Source organism: Pleurodeles waltl, chromosome 6, assembly GCF_031143425.1.
Source record: "Pleurodeles waltl isolate 20211129_DDA chromosome 6, aPleWal1.hap1.20221129, whole genome shotgun sequence".
Taxonomy (NCBI): domain Eukaryota; kingdom Metazoa; phylum Chordata; class Amphibia; order Caudata; family Salamandridae; genus Pleurodeles; species Pleurodeles waltl.
In genome coordinates, this window is record NC_090445.1 from 1,616,847,987 (window position 1) to 1,616,869,405 (window position 21,419).

The window sequence follows — 21,419 nt, forward strand, 5'->3', positions numbered from 1 at the left end:
TAACACCCCACTGAGAGCTCATCCACCTCACTGCCAGGGGGGCACACCTCACAGTAATAAGACCTCTGCCCTGAGCCATTCTATTGGACGCATAGCACATGCAACCTCAATACTGTGTAGAAGGATTGTAAATCTACAGGTCGAAATGGGCCACTTTAGTGGTGATATGTCGTGGGGGTTGATCCAAATCACATTTGTATTCAAGGCAATGCTGACTCACCCCATTGCAGGTGTCACTGCTAGAGAAGATCAGGAGAGTGAGGATGATCAAGCATTAGCAGTGTGTCCACTACAGATGGAGGGTCAATGAGATGCAGCAGCAGGCTGTCACATTCTGCCACACAACCGGACGTTACGGTACACCGTCAGCCTGTAGAGGTAAGAAACATTGAGTTTTGTGGCTCATATTGCATTCTTTAAGGTCACTCATATCTTGTGACATTACCAGCAGAGCATTACTTCATGTTCATCTGTTTGTTTTGTTTCACACCACAATAAATACCTGACATTATAGGAAATGTTAGTTACAAGAATCAACCTGATTGTATTACTTGAACCTGTACAATGTATTTTCAGGGTCAACTTACCTCCCAAAGTAACATGTGGTAATGTGGTCCCTCCGCCTTTTCCCCTCCAATGCTTGGCTCTCATCTGTACACTGCAGCACTGGTGGATTAAGATTGTCATCCTCATAATCTGGGGCTGACATATCGATGAGTAGGCTTCTCCTGGCGGCAATATTGTGTAGAATGGCACATGTTGGTAATATCTTACAAGCAATTTCTGGAGCATATTGTAAGGCACACCCACATTTGTGTAGGCACCTCAATCATACTCCTAGTGCAATGATATGCATTGTTAGATTGCCATTGATTTTGGGTGGTTGGGTCAAGGTATAGTGTGAGGATCTATTGACTTAGGGCATACGTAGTATCACCTGTGAAACACACATTGGTGTGAGGCTACATAATAATTGGACTAAGTGACAACAAACACTTATCTGTATGCATATTTCTTTTCTGTATCCCATAGATATCCATCTTTAAACTCCCAACTTTGCAGCCATCTATATATTGTGCTGTGCCTAAACATGAAGCAGTTATGAGTTCTACCTGAATACTATGACACAATATCAGTGGATATGTTGGACATTACATACCACTTGAATATTGAGGGCTGCGAGGCCTGCAGGCAGCTGCGCTCAGGATAGGGATCCCATGAAGGGGACTGGACCTGAGTGAGTACTAGTATGTCCCTTGAGGACCCCAGTAGAGGGGTAGGTGGTCAGCATGGAGCTGGGAAGGTACTTCACAAAGGATGTCCGCCCAGGTTGGCGTGGACCCCCAGGAGGTGAATCCCTACTGAAAGGGAGCCGTCCAGATCCCAAGGTGAGGAGCTGGTTCCCTGATACCTGACAGTGGGCCACGAGCCTCGGCCCTCTGTGTGGGGATGCAGGGGCTGGTGCTCCCTGAGTGGGGCGACTGCGCTAGTCAGTGTGTGCGCACCAGACATGCTTGGACCAGGAGAGCGCCTTAGGCCTGCAGGGACAAGCAAAGTATGGGCCTGGCACAGATGGCCAGTACCAGCATAACCATGCGCTGGAGACTCCCCTTGTGGTGCACTGGCCCAGTAGTCCAGAAGGTGCCTAACCACAGCTGGGCACCATACGACCCAAGAAATGAGGAGCTAAATGGGGGTTGGCCTCTCCAACCTGGGTGTCCATATCTACAACCACGTAGAGTGGTTCCTATGTGAATGCGCACCTGACCGAAGTGACCACTGCACGTGTATTTACGCACAAGTATTTAATGATAGGAATCGAGTCTGACAGCTCAGGCCGTCCAAGGTGCACGAGCACTGTGGTGATAGATGTAGCTGAAGTGCCACCTGCCTTGGCAGGTTGGTGCATGAACCACGGCATAAGTGCCGGGGGAGTGCTGAACACCCACATGTGTTCGCACTGCCCAAGAGAGCTTCTCTACTCATACAGTGATATGGGACGCTGAGGCTTATTAAGTTTGGTTGCAATAAGGGATTGCAGGGAAGCGGCCTCATATTGATTGGTATCGTTGGACTCCAGATGACAAACCTGAGCCGTTGGTAACAGTAGCTTTGTCATACCTGCCTAGGCAGTGCCACTTCTAGGATGTGTTATTATACAACAGGGCAACCCAATCTTCCCCAAGGAGCTGCGCACTATAGTCTACTAAAAAATATGTTCCAGGAGGAATTGTTTATACAGAGTTCATTAGTTATTTGGTCACAAGATGATCCTATTAAATACCATCAGATAATCCCTCTTAAAATCAAACACAGGCGTATTGATATGAGCAAAATTATATTATTATATGACTGAGTCAATGTTTTGTCATTTACTTTATACCTACATTTAGTAAAAAAAACATTATATATATCAATATACACAGCAGTACATACATATATTGGCATATTAACAATGGCCCCACCCCATGATCCCTATTATGAACTCATGATAGGGATCTAGGAAAGCACAAAAAATCCTCTTAACAGAATAGGTTTATAAATCCATAGTCCCATCAAGTAAATCCCTATCATTCAACTGGTCAGATGGAACTGACTCACCATAAGGTGTAACTAATGGTGTTAAGAAGGATAGACTGTCAACGTTTCGGTCTCAAGTGGCCAAATAGGTCTGCAAGGCCATCCTCAGAACTCAGTGTTTTGAAGAAATCTATTCTGCCGGTACTGACATAAAAGCATACCAATGAGACACAATAATGAGGGTAATAAAGCCCATACACGCAACCAATCTATGCATCACTTGTCCACAATTGGAACACCTCAATGTGACTATACATTAACTCTAACCAACCAAAAGTGAAAACCACTATGATACCAATATACCCAACCATACTCTAAGAACCATTATAAACAATTATTGTAAAACAATATCATGAAAAAGTGAGGTACCTAAAACCCAATGTCTGAACAATAGACTAATATACACACTAATTAATCTCTCAATAATTACCTTGCTTCTAAAGTACACAGGCTCAGCAAAAATGACTTATGTAGCGAATAACTCACACACAAAATGAAGCACATGAGCTCCTATTAGATTAGCGTAAAAACATAGAAAGCACAAAGAGTCGCCAAAGGGCACTCAAAAATCTTACCCACAACCGACTCAAACATGTGTCATTCAATCTGTAAATAAAACACAACACAATGCCTCTGGTTAAGATCCTGGGGCTACCAATGTAAAATACATAGGGGGTCATTCCAAGTTTGGCGTGCGGCGGTTGCCGCCTGCCAAACTTACCCCGTCAAATGACCGCAGGGGCCATTCAGACTTTCCCGCTGGGCTGGCGGGCGCCCGCCAAGGGAGCACCCGCCGGCCTAGCGGGAAAGGCCCTGCAACACAGAAGCCGGCTCCGAATGGAGCCGGCGGTGTTGCAGGGGTGCGACGGGTGCAGTTGCACCCGTCGCGATTTTCACTGTCTGCTATGCAGACAGTGAAAATCATGCTGGGGCCCTGTTAGGGGGCCCCACGACACCCGTTCCCGCCATCCTGTTCCTGGCGGTAAAAACCGCCAGAAACAGGCTGGCGGGAAGGGGGTCGGAATCCCCAAGCAGCGCCGCCATGGAGGATTCTCCCAGCCGGGGGAAATCCGTCGGGAAACCGCCGGACCCGGCCGGGCTACCGCGGCTTTACGCCAGCCTGTTGGCGGTGCTTCCATGGTCATCCACCCTGGCGGTAGATGACCGCCAGGGTTGGAATGACCCCCATAGTGTATTAAACCTCACAGTACAGCATTCTGTTCATCAGCGTCCTGACAACTCCTCAGATATGGCCATGCCAAGACGCATTTAAATCACACATACCAGTGCTGGCACGTCCCACGAAGGCCACATGTGCCATATAGTAATTTGGCAGCCATCTTGGAGTGGCTGGGCAAAATGCATATTGGTGGGGGGCTTACTTAAATATATCATCAAAACCCAAATAGTCCCAGTGTCAAACATTCACTATTCATACATATCAAATTAATGGACAAGCTCCCTAAGACCTCAATCACGGACCAACATGTGACTGTTAACAATACTCACAAAACAGGAAGCACCATTGGATCCAAAGCAAATGATAACAAATGATAACCGACCACAACTGCTCCAAAATAACAGAAAGGGTCATTCAGAAGGAAGCCTAGATGTGACTACAGTCACCAATCTGCATAAAACAGTTAATGTATAACCCTCCAAACAGAAGTCACAGCTTGATATAAATCTCACAATTCTTCATGATGTCACCCCAGCCAGGAACTAACACATTTCAATCTAGTCAGTGTGTATCCCAAGACAGACAGAGACCACTCCTACCCAAATAACTTGTAGCATACCAGACATATTACACATCTTGATGTACAGTAGAGATATAGAAACACACATATACTCCAAACTGGTTCATTTATAGTGTGGCCAATGTATGCCACTCCATATGTTGATTCAAAACTTTATCCACTATTTTGGCCATCCAAATCCACCTGTTCTCCTTCATTGTGAGCAAGCGATCCACACCATGCCTGGGTCAAGAGCATTTGACCACCTCCAGGACAAACCATTTCATTGCATTTGGGGCATGTCCCAAGCACATATAGTGATCAACTAGTGGAGCATTCGCCACTTTACAGCATATCCGTGATTGATGTTGAATAATTCGTTTTTTTACTTCTTGAGTGTTTTTTACAATATAATATAATGTCTAAGGGCATTGCATACCATATGTAACATTCTTTGAACAGCAGTTCAAATGATGTTTCAAAATCCAAGATTATTCATTGAGTACACATGTTTTCACTACAGTGGTCGTGGCACAGGCTGAGCAATTCCCACATGGATAATGTCCAACTACTGGCTCTAAGCCCCAGAGTTGATTCAGTGACATGGATTCTGGGTCATTATAGGTCCTAACTAAGGGAGCTCTCGAGTTTCTAACACTCTTAAAGGTGAACATAGGTTTTCCCACTGGGTATGGGCTGTATATAGTAAATGCCAGTACAGCCCGCATCAGCGAACTGTCAGAGGAAATTGGGTGCCCAAGAGGATAACTGTCCAAGGAAGGGGATCCATGTTGCTGTGTGGCATCCTGAAGTGGCTCTTCGAGGGCATGTTGGAGGCCCCCTGTTCCCTGCGGAGGTCTAAAGGACAAAAAAGATCTCCAGAGAGGGACCTACATTGTGATCGGTAATATCTGGAGAGCGGTACCCTCTGTATACACGTACATCGTGCCAGATACCACATGGCAGGAGTGGTGTGCATGCGGACCAAGAACTAAGTCTGGAGACCGGACATACCATGTGTGTGGTAGCAACATACTGCTCGCACTAGTGGTGTGTGGCCCTTCATTGTGGGGACCACTGCACCCTGAGATGGCTTGTGAAGTGAACAGATTACTGTTGCAGGATCGTTAAGGTCAAGTAGGAAACATTTCTTTAGTGTGACCCTCTGCTGCATGCTCATTATATGCTGTCTCCGTCCTTAGGTTGGAACCTGTGGAGGAGTGGTACAACCTGAGGACTGTTTTACATGGCCCGGAACTTGCATCTAGTGTGTTCATCTGGAGAGTCTAGTACTGCTAAGGTTATAGCATGCTGGGCAGAGTACCTCAAGCCTCAAGGGTACAGAAACCAAGTCCCAAGTAGAACTGGAAGGTCTGGTGCAGTTCAAATCATCGCACACCAGACTTGTGCATCTTGTCGAGGGGGGTACGAAGCTAGGTGTTGGTTGAAGAAACTTAGTGCCATCCAGGAACCCACAGCCATCAGAGGTAAGGCACTGAGCACTTTCTACGTTGTTCTGGAGGCGCTGAGGTTGGTTACTATTTAGTAACATTGGATTGTCTGGCAGGGCTGGGTGCCTCAGAGTCTAACTGTTGGCCCCAGTGACCACCCCACAGTGGTTTGCAGACCCCTAAGTGAACCTACTATTGGGAGCCTGAATGTCTCCTCTTTAAGTTTTTACTGGCTTTTGTCTTTTCAGCCCCCACCTTGACCCCGACACCTGGGAAGTTGTGACTTAGACGTGAGAGGCTCAGTGCCAGGAGAAAGTTACTATGATCTTTGGGGTTGCACTGGGGCGAGGTTAACTGGAGGCTGGTGGGCAGGTGGAGGGCAGGTTGAGACTCAGAGGATTTCCAAGTGTATGGGCATCCACTTACCAGTTATCAGGGCATTGCACTGGGGTGCCGGATATGAGTGTGTATGAGAGTGTGGACATATGTAACAGCAACAACTGATCCCTGGGCACTGTGCCTAGGCATGGGGTGGATGTGAGTGAGTGAGTCTGCGCGAGAACGAGTGAGTGCTGGGGCAGAACTGTGGTGTTGTTGGGTACTCGTGTTCTGCCAGGGAGTTCATAAAGTTGGCATCAAATTTTACTAGTGCGGCTTAGTCCATGGGTCTAGGTGGAAGTGTGGATATACTGTGATAAAGATCGTGCTGCTACTCTCCGCCCAGTGGTGCACCCTGGATTGCATGTGTCACACTGATCTTAGGCAATGTGAGGTAGGACTTAGGGCTGACAGCGGGTGGGCACTTTATGAGGGTGCGGGGATGGAATGTAAGGTTTCCTCAAATGTATATACAGTGATCAATGTTTAAAGAGGTTGGGCCTGTTATCGTGTGTTGTGTTGTTCATTGAGATACAAGCCCAAACTTATATTGCATGTTGTTTTGGGTTCTGTTAGACCTCTCTGCTCTTGAAGAGGTTTCCCCTGTCTTTTTGGCTTCTGACTTCCTGTTATGATCCTGTGCTGAACTTCATTTTTGCTGGCTTTAGGACTCTGGGCACGCTAAGCTGCTCACCAGTGCTAAAGTGCATATTTGATGTACTAGTAATTCACTAGTAAAATGCACTAGATGTGCCCAGGGCCTGTAAACCAAATGTTAATAGTGGACCTGCAGGACTTATTGTGCTGCCCACATGAGTAGCCTGTAAACATGTCTCAGACCGGCTACTGCTGTGTCTGTGTGTGCAGTTTTAAACTGCCAATTGACCTGCTTCAGTGCGGATCCATTGTTGCCATGCATCTGAATTTTCCACGCATCATTCCTAGGTGTCAAATCTTCAACATCAGCACAAACAAACAAGGTTGCATGGCCGGAAATTGATGCATCGCTGTCTTGCAGGGAAAGAATCTACATATCGCCTACTCGACGGGGAAAGAATTGGCATGCAGCCTCTCTTGCGAGCAAGGAATCAACACATCTTCGCACATCTCCTGCAGCTTTATTTTGGACGCATACTAGATACTTTGTGCTAAAACAATCCATCCATTGATTCCTATATATTAACACTTTTATAACTTTGAAAATGTATATATTTTCTTGTGTATGTAGGATTTTTGTTGTTTTGGTCATGTTTTACTCACACAAATATTGGCTATTTTTCCAAACTGTTATGGAGTACTTTTGTGGTGTTTTCTCTGTGTTACTGTGTGTGTGTGTACAAATACTTTACACATTGCCTCTGAGATAAGTCAGACTGCTCGTGCCAAGCTACCAAGGGGGTGAGCAGGGGATGTCTTAGGTGTGTGACTCCTTTACCCTGACTGGAGTGAGAGTCCCTACTTGGACAGGGTGTAAACTGGCTGAAAAACTAAAGACCCCATTTCTAACATGCTCATTGACAGTTAACGCTGAGATCACATTTTAATCAAACTGAGTTAATCATGTGTGTGTGTTGAATACAATGTTTATATTCAACCTGTATGAAGCCTCTTTTTGGGGTGGTTCAGCTGGGGTGTTGTAGGTACGTGCTCTGCTGTTGCTTTACCCATTACCTCTGAGATAAGCCTGACTGCTCAGTACCAAGCTACCCAAGGATGAGCGCAGGTTATATAGAAGGTGTACTTGACCACCCCGGACAGGAGTGGCATGTTCTGCCTGGCTGATAATACGCTTTAACCAAACAGACCAAGCCGCTACCAATAAGGACATATAGACACGTGTGGCCCATCTATATACCCTAGGACCTGGAGAAAATTGGCAATCCTTTAAAAGCACAATTTTGTACTTTGCATGCATTCCTGGGTACGTAAATATGGCGGTGAAAGTAGAGCAGCATGGCATCCAGGAACGCACAGAAGAAACATGAAGGTGCACTTTGAGACATTCCACCTGCTACAGTAATCACCCCCTGGTAAGTGCCAGAGGCCAATATGCGTAAGGAGCACAACACCTAAACATTAGTGGGGATAGATTTTCTGTGCTGTGTTCTGCTTTCTTGATGGGGCTGTGAGAGGGCAATTATCTCCAGAATTACATTTCTACTTAGCCTGCATTTGTCCTATATTTCTTCCCCTTTTTTAAAAATATGATCAGCCTGACTCTGAAAATCCTCTTCTGTCTCCACCTCCTCCGCTGCTGGGTAACCAGTATTACCATCCTCCTTGCAATCAGGTACAGGGCAGCCATTGTTTTACCCCTGATGCCTCCTTATCCAGCTTTTATACTTTACACCCAGTTACCACCAGGTCTGATTTGGTGGTAAATGGCATGTGCAAATGGGCCTTTTTGCGACTTCACTATTTGCGACTGCATCTAATATGCCATTAGTGAATCACAAATAGGGATTTCCTAATTGCAATTCGCTATAATTGTTCGCTAAAAATACAGACTTGCGAAACAGTAGCATCACAAATTTTTGATAGTTGATGGCTTTTGTACATCGTAAACTGCCATTTTTGCATTCAACAAAGCACTATGGAACTGTTTTGTGAAAATATTTTTTCATACATATGGCCCAATGTGCGTATGTTTTGCGTAATAGGCTCTCAAAACATTCCTACATCCCATTCTGATTAGGTATTTGGAAGGGATGCCTAAATACACTTCTTCCAAAGACTGAATTTGAATCTATTTGCATTTCCAAACTGTGATTCATTAACATGTTACTGAATCGCAATTTGGGATTAATACATACCAAAATGCATTTTTCCAGTCACAAATAGTACGATTCTGAGAATAAGGCTTTTGTGACTCAAAAAACGCTTGATACAATTGGCATTTGTTCCTTAGTCCATTTTTACCAAAGGATCAAGTTCTTCCTCATTGATCAGCTGAACCTGCCCTCTGTATCAAGGGCACTGTGGGTCACTGGCATCATAGGAAAGGTTATCCTATAGAAAGAAAGGCGGACTGGCCCAAAGGCTAATAAAGGTAATCAAGAGATGTGGGAAGCTGCCTATTTATGTAATGTAGCAATGTATTTATGCACTATGTAGATAGTATAGGCGACCTTTATTGGCTGACAGAGGTTAAAATAATAAACCTAAATGTTCTCTTTTTGTGGTAGTGTGGATAAGCACATTAGGATTATCACAGGATAGTGTTAAGCATTTATTGCACACACAGAGCCAGAGCCTAGATCATCATAATTGGGTAGGTACATTTCCAGTTTTAAAATTTTTAAGTCACAATAAAATACACATGGATTGACTCTAATGCGGTAATGTTATCCTATGGGAAAAGGCACATATACTGTATATACTGTATATGGGTACTTAGCAGAAACTTAGACAGGACGGTACTTCTGGAGTTATGGTAAGTATGGGGCAAGGTCCAAGGCAGCAGCAACAGGTCACTTTGGGAGGCACTTTGGGAGGCACTGAGGTGTCAGAGTGCCGAGTTCTTTACAGTGTTGTGTGCTCTAATGTTATGCGAAGAAACATATCTTACATACAGGTACCTAGCAATGATTTACAGGAACGTTCTTCTAGAGTATGGGGCAAGGTCCAAGACAGCACCAAGAAGTCACTCTGGGAGGCACAATGGCACTGAGGGGTCTGGGTGGAGAGGTGCTTTTCAGTGTTGGATGTCCTGATTATATTGTATGATGAAGAAATACATACTGCATATGGGTACTTAGCAGTGATTTACAGGACTGTTCTTCACGTCTTAAGGTAGGAATGGGGCAAAGTTCAAGATAGCATCAACAGGTCACCTCTGTCGAATATGGGGCATTCGGGTACTGAGGCACTTTTCCACGTCAGGTGTCCCGTTAATGTCAACGGGGAAGGATCAGTTAAAAAGATGCTGCATGCAGGGACTAGGGGACCAGTCCGGGTGACACCACAGCAGGTCTAAGTCGTGAGGGTCTTAGACCAGCAGGGACACCTTCGATCCACTTAAACAAGGACTAGTGGTCTCACGTGCAGTGGTACTTTTTCCGGCAGAGGTCGCGCTGCTGAAGGTTCTCGGTTTTGTTGCCTGTGAAAACAGGCTGCAGGCGTGGACTGGAGGACCAGTCCAGCCAAATCCAAAGGGGGGGCTCAACTCTGGAGGGTCTCAGAACCCAGTGGGCACCGTTGGTCCACTTCTCCTTGGGCTATAGGGCTCCCGTACAGTGGTGGTTTTAGGTGTCAGGTCACAGTGATGAAGAGGCTCTTGCGGTTCCTGCTTTTCCTGCAGACAGAGGCTGCATGCAGGGATTGGTGAACAGTCCATCTAAACCCAAATGGGGTCACAGCTCGAGGATATCTGGGTGCTACAGTTGGTTCTTTAGGACTCAGGCTGTGGGGCTCTGATGCAGAGGTCTTTGGTCTGGTGGGTCGCAGTGGTCAGAGGCACTCAGGGGGTCATTCCGACCCCGGCGGGCGGCGGGCACCGCCCGCCGGGCGGAAACCGCCCAAACACCGCCCGCGGTCAAATGACCGCGGGGACCATTCTAACTTTCCCGCTGGGCCGGCGGGCGATCTTCAAAAGATCGCCCGCCGGCCCAGCGGGAAAGCCCCAGCAAAGATGAAGCCGGCTCCGAATGGAGCCGGCGGATTTGCTGGGGTGCGACGGGTGCAGTTGCACCCGTCGCGATTTTCAGTGTCTGCTTAGCAGACACTGAAAATCTTGATGGGGCCCTGTTAGGGGGCCCCTGCAGTGCCCATGCCCAAGGCATGGGCACTGCAGGGACCCCCAGGGGCCCCACGACACCCGTTCCCGCCAGCCTCTTCCTGGCGGTGTAAACCGCCAGGAACAGGCTGGCGGGAAGGGTGTCGGAATCCCCATGGCGGCGCTGCATGCAGCGCCGCCATGGAGGATTCCCTGGGGCAGGGGAAAACCGGCGGGAAACCGCCGGTTCCCCTTTTCTTACCGCAGCTTTTCCGCTGCGGTCAGAATTGCCCCAGAAGCACCGCCAACCGCCAGGTCGGAATGAGGCCCTCAGTTTTTGGTAGCTGCAAGATGCAGGGAGTAGCTCTGCTACTCAACGGGAGTTGCTCTCTCTTTGGCAAAGAGCTAGCAGTCCTCCCAGGCTTTTGGGAGATCGCACAGTGGAAGGACGAGTCAGCACCATTGTTGGAAGCAGCAGACAGGCTGGTAGGGTTGGCACCATGTCAGTTGCAGGTCTTCAGTTCTTGCTTCTTCTGCGGTTCTTTGTCCTTCTTCTTTTGGAGTCAGTCAAAACTGAGTTCCTGGTGTTTGGGAGTGTTAAGGGGAGTGAAGAGTAGTAGCTAGTGGGCTAATTACACTTCGGCCACTACACCACCTATATGACCACATATATGACCACGTCCTGTGGGAAGTAGGCATAATCCTGTCCCAGAGTTCCTAAACCTGCCACCACCAAGATAGCAAAATGTTCCTAGAGTGGGGCACATCAGGCAGCTCACCTTAGCGGTGTGACTGGCCAGGTGCTGCACCACACCTCCTTGTATATCTAATTTCCCATCTGTTCTGGTGCCAAATGGGCCTCAAGGGGTGGCATCTCCTGGGTATGGGGAAAGCCAGTGTTGCATATCAAAGGCGGCAGAGACTTTGAAGTCCCTGGCTTTGGTATGTTAAATTACTAGCCATCCTGCTGGGGAAGGTGTGAACATCTTCCTCCGTAACAGGCATTGTTTCTGGCCTCTGAGAGCGAGGGCTCTCATCTGCAGGGGGTCACCTATAAGGTACCCTCTAGGTGCATGTATTAATAAATCCATCATTGTAATCAGTGTGGGTTTATTAATACAAAGGGTGACCGGAGGCCGTCCGCCAAAGTTCCCCCGACAGAATACCGCAGCGCAGTCAAAAGACCGGGCGACCGCCAGAAGGCCGCCCGCCCGCCCAGCGGGAAACCCCCTTCGACGAGGATGCCGGCTCCGAATGGAGCCGGCGGAGTGGAAAGAGTGCGACGGGTGCAGTTGCACCCGTCGCGATTTTCAGTGTCTGCTATGCAGACACTGAAAATCTTTGTGGGCCCCTGTTAGGGGGCCCCTGCAGTGCCCATGCCATTGGCATGGGCACTGCAGGGGCCCCCAGGGGCCCCACGACCCCCGTTTCCGCCAGCAAGGTACTGTCGGTCAAAACCGCCAGAACCAGGCTGGCGGGAAGGGGGTCGGAATCCCCGTGGCGGCGCTGCCTGCAGCGCCGCCATGGAGGATTCCTCAGACCGCGGCTTTACCGACGTGGTCAGAATTGGCCTGGATGCACCGCCAGCCTGTTGGCGGTGCATCCGCGGTCCCCGGCGCCAGGGTCGGAATGACCCCCAAAGTGTTTGATACAAGACACCATATGTTTCAGTGAAGCCATTGTGTAGCTGCGAACCTCTTTTTGACCAGTGACCAGTACATACCTTAAGATAGTAAGGCTCACTTGTAATATCTAGAAATGGCACTAGACATTACATGGGAATATCTACTCATGCGTATATGTCCTCACAATGTGCTACAAGGCACCCTACCTCAGGGCTCCAAGGCCTGCTGTAAGGAAACCTTACAGATAGCCCTCGCAGTATCTTTGGCATGGCACACTGGGGTGATCCATATCATGTTTTCAAACATGGTTTGCACCATGTCACTCAGCCTGCAATGGCAGTTTGTCTGTATAATTTTGTGTGTGGGTACCTTAGGGTGGCATGCTTCAGTCCTTAGGGGGCCTCTTATGTACCCATGCCCTAGGTACCAGAAGTACCATTTACTAGAGGCTTACAAGGGAGCTAAAGTCCATGCTATTTGGGTTACAATTAGACTTTACTTGTTTTATGGAAAAGAGCACTGTCACTGAGGTCTTATTAACAGGTCTCAGTGCACTGTCAGACTTGAAAAACAACATCTAGTAGGTCTAAAGGGGCAAAAAATTTTGGACATCAACAAAGAAGTCCAGTTTCCTTCAAAGAACTTGCTTACCATAAATGCCAGCTGTTTCCCCAATTAAATAAGAAACTGAGTACCAGTTACTGAAAAGGGTGGATCTTGTAGTTTATGTTGTTTCAGTTGATAAAAGTAGCAATTCCTATCCTTTCGCAAGATAGCCCAACATATAGGGTGAAAAGAGCCCCGTGAACATGCAGGTATTTTTGCAAAGAGGACATTTCATCCGATATTCACTCTTTAGGAACCACATGGAATTAAATGTTTGACTGTAAGGGACCAGCTATGTGCCTGTTTCAGAGACTTTTGTGTGGCCAGTGATGCCATTGAATGCCCCATACTCTGAGATGTTGACAAAGAGATAAGGTGGGCTTGCCTTTCTTGATAAAGAGGTCACAAACTGATAATAAGTATGAAGTCCAATGGGATTATGATGGTTGACACTATAATAATATTAAGATATGAAATACCTTGCTCTCTTGTTTTTTCTCAGTTTTTAATAGACATTGTAATGTTTTAGCTCACACAACGAGCTTTCCTCCAAAGCTGATGACCCTCCCTACACGTTTGCTTCATGTGGGCAATTCATGTCATGGACTGCAATGTCAACTAGATGCTTTAACTTCTTTTGTGCATTAAATGCCCCTATTGTTAATACAATTAAAATGCATATGCCTGTGTTTGGAAGAAGTAACATATTCCTAAAATGACACCTGGGTAAGGACTGGAGTATGGCTATTCCAGAATATTGCTTTTCTGGAGTGGTGAGGAAAACTTGGGAGATAGTTCGAGTGAAAGAAAGTTTTCTCACAAGGGCATTAGTTTACTTTAATCATTGACATAGTGACTGCAAGAACCTGGATGATAAATTTATGAAGTTGACCATAGCAACTTAATAAACCAATAAGCTGTTAGGCTAAAGCATAGTTGAATGAGAAAGCCTTTCTCCACTCCTAATAGCTTAGGCAAAATTAGCAGGTTTTTCTAGAGAAAAAATGTGCAATTGTTTCAAGCAGTAGCAAACAACATTAAAGTCAAGGTACAGGTAAATATAATTCCCAAACCAATTTAGAAAATCAAGAACAATGTAGTAAACAAAACAATACAACAATGGTAAAGATATTAATGAATGGAAGTAGAGGTATGAATTTTTGATTATTTAGTGCAAAAAGTACCAAGAAAGGTATGGTTGTCTACTGTTCTGCCAACTGTTCCTTTTCTCAATAGAATCACTACTCCAAGCCATCAAGACTAACACTAGGATAAAAGGGATCCCCTTTCCCTGAGGTGCTCGAAAAACTGGCTGACTATGCTGATGATGTTTTGATTTTCTCTACCAAGGCAGATGTGGCGGTACCGGAAATCCTTGCTACTATCACAAAATACATTATATGGGCTACTTCTTAAATAAGGAAAACAATGGACATTTCCCTCTAAATATGCTTTGTCTCCCGAGCATAGGTGCACAAGCTAATCTGAAATGGCAACCTTCTAGACTAAAATATCTAGGTATTGAATTCTGAAACACGAATGAAGAAGCCAGGGCGCATATAGAGAATACTTTGCTTGCCAAGGTTAAAAGCTTAAAAATTATGTGATCACCAAGGCATGTCACATGGTGGGGATGAAAAGAGACAGTTAAAATGAGGCTAGTGCCACAAATCAATGTATCCTTTGTATCTTCCCCATGAAATTGATTCCTTCCACAAATCTGTCAATATATTAATGTTGTCCTTCATGTGGAAAAATAAAAGAGCAAGGATTTCACTATGGAAACCGCAAACAAATACATTTAAAGGTGGTTTGGGCCTCTCAGATTTCATATATTGGCAAACTGCTTTTTAAGGCTAGACAAGCCACATGGTGGCAAAATCCTAAACACCTTTGCTGCTCTCCTTGGCTCGATACTAAGGTTGAATTAGTCAGCCATCGCTCTCTGATTAGCACCTTAATGCTGATACAAAACATATTTCCTCACTCATTCATGATCAATAAGAAGATTTTTCCGCTTGTGCCCTAAGGTAACTAGTTTTTTTAATGAATACTTTTACAGCAAATGTTGCAGTGATATCATTCATGATGTTATAAAAGATGTTATGAGTGTGGTAATATTTAGGGTAATTAGCAGTGCATGATGGAGGCACAAGCTATAGTTACCTTAGGGCATGAGTTATAGTTACTTGAACTAGCTAACTCTAGAAGGTGAATTTCTTTGGTTCGGTATGTTTGAAATACGAGCCTAACTATAGCATTACGGTAACCTTTTTTTTTAAACTGAATTTCTATTTTTTTACAATTCTATTTCCTAACTATAACGTCCCTGTAACCTTTATTTTTTTCAGTGAATTTCTATGTTTTTTCTTTTTACATAAAGTAATTTCACTTACTATACGACAATCCAACCACCAACTTGCACAGCCTTCGTTAGTGCATATTAGCGGGCAGGGAGTCATGTTTGCTTTTGCTTGGTGGGCGCAAAACAAAAGCAAGAAGCTACCTTCCGAGGGTGGGCACCTAACGAGGTAGCAGGAGTTGGTGGTCCCCAGGGCCACATATGGCTCCAGGAAGAGGGCCGCATGGCCACCCTCCTTTGATCTTCAAGGGCCGGCCCCAGGAAGGAGGCTGTATATGGTACAGGAGGCCCCCCTCCTATACTTAAAAGAAGTTATTGGCCCCAGAAGGTGGTAGTCTCTGGGGCTCAAGGGGTTCGCAAGGCTACCCTCTTCTGTTTTTATAAATAATCCCCAGGAAGGTAGTGGTCCCTGAGACTTGGTAGGGGGGGTCCGTGTGACTCCTTGCACCATTTTCAAATGTAGCCCAGGAGATGTGGTGGTACTCAGGGCCCAGGGGTTCTCCATGCCCATCCCCTATTTATTTTATGTTGTAGCCCCAGGAAGGTGGTGGTCCCCGGCACCGGGGGAGATCTGTGCAGCCCCTCCTGCTTATTTATGCCATTTTTTCCCAGGGAGGAGGTGGTTCCTGGGGATTCTTAGAGGCCTAGGAGGATGGCCCAGTGCATCCCCTCCTCATTTTTACTAACAATCCATGCCTCCGGGACCTGGCCCACCCAGTGGAAATACTAAAAGCAAGCGCGGGCGACCACGCCTGTATTTCTTTTTTAAATCACATTTGTGAATTTCACCGTGAATTTTTAAAAACAATGCTTTTTTTTGCCCTGGCAGTGTCCCGGGGGGTTCTAGACCAGGGCTAAGAGATTAGGGTAAAAGTACCCTGCCCCTTTTGGGTTTCTTTGCATTCTTTTTTTGAGGGGGGGGAACTTAGCTGAAGCCGAGTCCCAAAATGGGTGCCAGGACATCCTAGTTGAAGTGTTGACAGCCAATCAAATCTCAGTGCAAGATCGCGACTATTAGCAAAGTATTTGCGCTATCAGATATACCAATTTGGATTTCCTTTAATATCTCAAAAACTACTGAACAGATTTACACAAAATAAATGAAATATGATCTGCAAACTAAAAGCTACCATTCTGCCAAATCTGGTGTAATTCCCTCCAGCGGATCGAGCTGCAGGTGTGTTGAAAGTGTCTACGGGAATTAATATGGGAAATGCACTTTTTTGACCCCTCTTTTTCTCAGTCCCTACTTGAAGGATCACCCTGAAACTTTCAATGCCCAACAAGACCCTTGGGCACACTTGTTTTGGAAAGTTTAGTGGAGATTGGTCAAACAATGCCAAAGATATAGTAAAAAAAAAAAACGCTTTTTCTATTGAACTAGGTCCTAACTATAACTACCTACTGGCAACCGCCAGTAGGTATTTTATATATATATATATATATATATATATATATATATATATATATATATATATATATGTAAATAACTGCATGAGTTATAGTTAAGTATAACTATAAGTATAACTACAACTGCTGAAATTCTATGATTTGGTATATGTAAAACGTCAGCCTCATGGCATGGGGGAGGTTAAATGCTGGGCCTGGCTACATGCAACCAACCGTCCTGCATGAACTCAACCCCCACACAGTGCATGGCCTTGGGCCGTGCTCAGCGTGCTTTGGTGTGTGAGTAGGTGTTTTTACATTTATTTTTTTGAATAACCGGATCCTTCGTATTTTTAGACAGAGGGCTGTGTTGAGCCTCACAGTGGATCTGCAAATCGTTAAAAAATAAATTTGGCATTTTTTTACCCAGAGGGGTCCATCAGGCGCCCCCTCCATCTCTCAAATGAGGTTAGAATACCTGTATCCTGACACCTCATGCCAGTTTTTTTGTGTCTTTTCCTCCCACCAGCACAATCAGAGGTAAATACAGCTGCAGCAACTTTCCTCTCAGGTTGCGGCCAGCCAATCAGGGTCTTGCTTTTCCCCCGGATCTGCGGATTCATTCCTGATGGATCCACGAAGGATCTGCATCCCTAGATATAAAATGATAAAATGTATTTTTCCTTTAATAACTCCAAAACTATTGAATGGATTTACACCATACACCAAAAAAGGTTTTTTGTGGACCAAGAGCTAGCTCTCTGCCAGATTTGGTGTAATTCCATCTAGCTGTTTGGAATGTATTCTTTTTTTTATTTTTTATCCTCATTTATGAAAAAAGACTGGAGGTCCCATGCTTGTGAAGGATGCACCCCAAGCCACCATGGATATTGGTCTCTCAAGCCTTCCCTAATTCATCAAGTTGGAGGAAAGAGAACAGGGTTTACCTGCACTGCCTCCTTTGATGTGCCTTGTCTGTAATCATAGGGCTGCTAGTGATTGTCGCCCACATTGTCAGGATACCACCAGTATTCAAATAGAGACAAACCTATTGAAAGATATAAAAAAGGTTCCCACATCTTGACCTGATTCTCTAAGCCACTGATACGGTCCAAATTATCAATACTGTTTGCAGAATTAATCCACCACGTAACAGTGGGAGGGAGTTAGATAGCCATTTAACACATATTTCTCTGCATGCAATTAGAATAAAGTTAAAAATTAGGTGAGACAGAGCCTTCCCCACTTCTTCTCTCAACACTTCTTGTATAGCAAATATAACCAAAGCCGGGCTTAACTTAACTTCTTTTCTCATTACCATTATTAGTACCTTACCTTCATCCTGCCAGAAGCGCAGGCTATCTGGACACTGCCATATAAGTGAACATCATTGGCATTCTCCAGGGCACATTTCGGGCAGCATCTCGGTCTCTCCTTCCAGCTTTGCAAACTTTTTTTTGGTGACCAGAACACCCTGTACATAGTAAACAGACGGTTTTTCCTGAGGGGTGCAGACTTCACAGCAGAGTAAAGCATAGACAATGATATTTGTCAGAGGCGTGAGGTGTCAAACAAAGGCAGGGCTCTTTCTGGACCAACAGCTAGATTTCTGCCAGATTTGGTGTAATCCCGTACAGCAGTTTGGACTGTAGTCCTTTCTAAAATCCCTAAGGGAAATTGCATGGAGAAAAACGTGTTTTGGGGAAACCCCACTTTTTTCCTGTCCGCCGCTTGATGAATCACCTCTGTAAATATCAATACCATTGGAACAATAAGGGTATGTTCTTTTGAAACACAGGTATTCGGAAGAGCCAAATCCATAATGTGAACTCATGTGCTGAGAGGCAGTATCAAGGAATGGTTTGAAGATTAGAATTAGAATTTTTGGTGGGGAATATTAAAAGTTCTAAGACAAACTGGTTAGGTTGCTTTGCAACTGAAGAAGAGCTTTGTGGGAGGTCGTAATAAGTGTGACTCATGCTTAAATTAATAATAGGTTTGATGAATGCCTTTGATGCATGCTGACAAGTTATGTATGCAGATGCTGCATAGTGATCTGGAAAAAACAGATAAAATATGATAGCACATTGACGTTGACCAGTAGCTCTTGGCAGCTCGTCTGAAACGAGGATAGCTGCCTATCTTCCTGATACCTCAGGACCTCCAGAGAGGATGGTCAGCCACTACTTTTGTGAAGACTGTGGGTAAAGACTAAGGGTGGGCGAAGTATTCTATTCCGCAGTCGGAATTAGTGGAATTTTGGTGACTCAGCATTACTCATGTAACACGGAGTTCCATCCTAATTCTGCCAATTGCAAGACGCATGATGGAGCTAAGAAATGGCTAGCTTCTAAAAAAAAGATGCTAGCCGGTGAGGGATGGTGTTAGGGGTAATTGCGCTAGGGGTCAAAAATTATGGTAGGCTGATTAGCGGAAAAAAATCTGCCGCTAGACAGTCTAGCATCATTTTTTGATGCACAAGCAGTTAAAAAATGACTCCTGTCTAAGTGTAGACAGAAGTCATTATTACCACCCCAATGCCTACAAAAGGGGACCAGTGTCCCCAGGGCAAGCCCAACATACCCAGTGCTAGCCAGGGGCCCCATGTAAGGGGGCAGCAGTGGCACACCACACACATACACTTACCTGCTACTTACCTGGGATGGTCTCCCTCCTCCTGTAGTGTCCTTGTGGTGTGGGTGGTGGTGTTGCTGGGGGTTGGGGTGGGCATCTTTGTGCCTATTCCAAGGTGTTTCCCCATGGAAATGGGCCTACTAGCACATTGACGTGTGGTCTGACCAGGCATTCAATAATGATGCTAATCGGCTTAGCGCCATTATTTAGGCCCACCTCCTAGTTGTGCGTCGTTTTTGCGTCGGGTGTTAAATATGGCACTGGGTGGCTAGTGACATTTTTAGGAAGGGAACACCTACCATGCATCTCATCGATGCAAGGTGGGTTGTTGCTTCCTAAAAATGACACTAACTCCAATATTTTGATGACGGGTTCTGGCGTCAAAATATAAATATGGAGTTAAGTTAGCGCTGCTTTCGCGTAAAAAAATAAATGACATTAAGGCGAAGCTAACTCTCCTTAATGGGCCTCAGTCTTTAAAGATCACAAGGTTCTGTGATAACAATTTAGTGGAGATGTGTTTTTAAACACATACTAGGCATTCATCTGTCTTTTTTCCATTCGTCTTTCGTTTCCATTGTTTGACTCATAACTTGTTTGATCGCATTAGCAAATATGACTTTTCCACTAAAGAAGTTATTGCTGTGATTCCTATAATTAGCCGTCCTTGATTTAAAAGTAAAAAAAAATTACGTAGATGGTTTGCGCAAGTGTTTCTGTTCGCAAAGACACTGTATGATGCGGAAACTACAAAAATACTTTTTTTTAATAAAAACCTGTAGTATCACATAAACACACTACTTTAAGATAGTAACATACCCACCCATGCCAACAGACCCATCGATTCAGACAGGAAGGAATCGATTTTTTACAGCAAAAAATGACTTTAATGTACAAGTCTCCCCAATTGTGTAAAATTGGCCCCACTTAAGTACCCTTCAAGGGGGGGAAATAAACTCCCCATATTATGTTTTTAAAAATGTTTCTTACTGATTTGTAAATGTGGGCCTCTATAAATACGCTTCAATAATTATTTGGCTTGGAACATGTACCCCATGGACGTAATTTAGGGGTCGCCAGAGGTCGCAGCTGTGACCCCGAGCTTGCCTACCTGTGACCCTCTCATTGCCTTTACCATCTCCTGGACTCAAAGGTAGCAAAGTCAGTGCCAAGAACTCAGGGGTGACTTACATTAAAAGAGTCAGGTTCTAACCCCGTATTCTGCTATTTTTTTTACAATAATGGTGACTAATAGTGTATTATTCACTGTTAGTGTAATAAAACGTAGAGCAGCAAGATCTGGAATGGACCTTCACTGGCGTCTAGGGTGAGAAAAATAAAATGGCTTTACATTTTTTGTTGTGTGCGTGTATGTGGGCGAGAGTGAGTTTGTGTGAGAGGGCATTTGTAAGTGTGAACATGTATGTTTGTATGTGGGATTGTGTGCGTGTAATGAGTAAGTATATTTGAGTTTGAGTAAGAATGAGTGACGGAGATCAATTTAGTGAGTAAAGGTAAGAGTAAATGCAAGCGACTGAGTGAAAATGGATGCGTGCAATTGAGTGCTAATGTGTGAGTGAGTGGGAATGAGTGTGAGAGAGCATGATTGAGAATTTGATCCTATGCTTGCAAATCTGCTGTTGGAGCACCCTTCAATCTTAGCTTATAGAAGCACCCTTCACAAAATGCCAGCATTGGCATACTGAAGGCAATCCTTGCATAAGGGATACCAGCGGCAATATGCTGCTGCTTGCACACTGTAGATTAAGTTTGGCACATGCGAAAATGTGCCATTGCTGGAAGAGTGAAGACAAATCTAGGTACAGTATAGGTAGCATGTTTAGCAAATTGATGGTGCTGGTATACTAGAGGAAATTGTGTAGTATATAGGAGGACAGCAGTAGCAATGTCATGGGGCCATCCATGACAAATTATGGTCCT